This window comes from Astatotilapia calliptera, chromosome 3, assembly GCF_964374335.1.
Source record: "Astatotilapia calliptera chromosome 3, fAstCal68.1, whole genome shotgun sequence".
NCBI lineage: Eukaryota > Metazoa > Chordata > Actinopteri > Cichliformes > Cichlidae > Astatotilapia > Astatotilapia calliptera.
This window is the reverse complement of record NC_137424.1, coordinates 44,475,529-44,478,028: the sequence shown is the minus strand read 5'-3', so window position 1 is coordinate 44,478,028 and position 2,500 is coordinate 44,475,529. Positions and strand designations below refer to the sequence as shown.

The window sequence follows — 2,500 nt, the reverse complement described above, 5'->3', positions numbered from 1 at the left end:
TAAAATATGTGACTTGTAGGTCACACATACTTGGCAGCAAGTATGCAGTTGCGGACGAACAACAGCAACCCCAAAGATGCATATCACCCTTGATAAAACAGTTGACTGCGTTCATCAAACGACAGTCCTGGATATACCATGGTTTGTTGTAATATGGTTGATTATAACATGGTATAACCAACATAACTGTCACAACAGTTGCACTGCACTTTTGTGCAGCATTCTGAATTACCTGGCAATAACAGTGATATCGTCCCTGGGTGGGCTTGAACCACCAACCTTTCGGTTAACAGCCGAACGCGCTAACCAATTGCGCCACAGAGACTGACAACCCGCAAACCACAGGTGTCGAGACTGGACGTGGGAGTGGAGGAGGGTGTTCCGGTCTTTTTGGTTGTGGGGTAAACGATTTTGCAACAGAGACTGAGTGAAGCCAAGCAGGGGCGTCGAGAGAGGATCGGGTGGCTGGATGGAGGTGCTCTGGTACTTCCTCTCCATACTGTCTTGATTGTTTAAAATATGTGACTTGTAGGTCACACATACTTGGCAGCAAGTATGCAGTTGCGGACGAACAACAGCACCCGAAAGATGGATATCACCCTTGATAAAACAGTTGACTGCGTTCATCAAACGACCGTCCTGGTTATAACATGGTTATACCATGGTTGGTTAAAACATGGTTGATTATAACATGGTATAACCAACATAACTGTCATAAGAGTTGCACTGCACTTTTGTGCAGCATTGTGCATTACCTGGCAAACACAGTGATATCGTCCCTGGGTGGGCTTGAACCACCAACCTTTCGGTTAACAGCCGAACGCGCTAACCCATTGCGCCACAGAGACTGACAACGCGCAACCCACAGGTGTCGAGACTGGACGGGGGACTGGGGGAGGGTGTTCCGGTCTTTTTTGGTTGTTAACAGCCAAAAGCTCTAACCGATTGCGCCACAGAGACTGACAACCCGCAACCCACAGGTGTCGAGACTGGACGGGGGACTGGGGGAGGGTGTTCCGGTCTCTTTGGTTGTGGGGTATACGATTGTGCAACAGAGACTGAGTGAAGCCAAGCAGGGGCGTCGAGAGAGGACCGGGTGGCTAGATGGAGGTGCTCTGGTACTTCCTCTCCATACCGCCTTGATTGTTTAAAATATGTGACTTGTAGGTCACACATACTTGGCAGCAAGTATGCAGTTGCGGACGAACAACAGCACCCCAAAGAATATCAGCCTTGATAAAACAGTTGACTGCGTTCATCAAACGACCGTCCTGGATATACCATGGTTGGTTAAAACATGGTTGATTATAACATGGTATAACCAACATAAGAGTTGCACTGAACGTTTGTGCAGCATTCTGAATTACCTAGCAATAACAGTGATATCATCCCTGGGTGGGCTTGAACCACCAACCTTTCGGTTAACAGCCGAATGCGCTAACCCATTGGGCCACAGAGACTGACAACGCGCAACCCACAGGTGTCAAGACTGGATGGGGGACTGGGGGAGGGTGTTCCGGTCTTTTTTGGTTGTTAACATCCGAAAGCTCTAACCGATTGCGCCACAGAGACTGACAACCCGCAACCCACAGGTGTCGAGGCTGGACGGGGGACTGGGGGAGGGTGTTCCGGTCTTTTTTGGTTGTGGGGTATACGATTGTGCAACAGAGACTGAGTGAAGCCAAGCAGGGGCGTCGAGAGAGGACCGGGTGGCTAGATGGAGGTGCTCTGGTACTTCCTCTCCATACCTCCTTGATTGTTTAAAATATGTGACTTGTAGGTCACACATACTTGGCAGCAAGTATGCAGTTGCGAACGAACAACAGCAACCCCAAAGATGCATATCACCCTTGATAAAACAGTTGACTGCGTTCATCAAACGACCGTCCTGGATATACCATGGTTTGTTATAACATGGTTGATTATAACATGGTATAACCAACATAACTGTCATAAGAGTTGCACTGCACGTTTGTGGAGCATTCTGAATTACCTGGCAATAACAGTGATATCGTCCCTGGGTGGGCTTGAACCACCAAGCTTTCGGTTAACAGCCGAATGCGCTAACCAATTGCGCCACAGAGACTGACAACACACAGCCCACAGGTGTCGAGACTGGACGTGGGAGTGGAGGAGGGTGTTCCGGTCTTTTTGGTTGTTGGGTAAACGATTTTGCAACAGAGACTGGGTGAAGCCAAGCAGGGGCGTCGACAGAGGACCGGGTGGCTGGATGGAGGTGCTCTGGTACTTCCTCTCCATACTGCCTTGATTGTTTAAAATATGTGACTTGTAGGTCACACATAATTGGCAGCAAGTATGCAGTTGCGAACGAACAACAGCACCCCAAAGATGGATATCACCCTTGATAAAACAGTTGACTGCGTTCATCAAACGACCGTCCTGGTTATAACATGGTTGATTATAACATGGTATAACCAACATAACTGTCATAAGAGTTGCACTGCACGTTTGTGCAGCATTGTGTATTACCTGGCAAACA

At 48.4% G+C, this 2,500-nt stretch overlaps 2 non-coding genes across 2 annotated transcripts; both read right to left on the bottom strand.

Moving 5' to 3' along the window:
• Nucleotides 1–251: 251 nt before the first annotated feature.
• Nucleotides 252–325, bottom strand: trnan-guu (transfer RNA asparagine (anticodon GUU)). Its single transcript has one exon. It is a non-coding gene; the product is annotated as a tRNA-Asn (tRNA).
• A 449-nt stretch (nt 326–774) lies between these two features.
• trnan-guu (transfer RNA asparagine (anticodon GUU)) lies at nt 775–848 on the bottom strand. Its single transcript has one exon. It is a non-coding gene; the product is annotated as a tRNA-Asn (tRNA).
• Between the last annotated feature and the right edge of the window lie 1,652 nt (nt 849–2,500).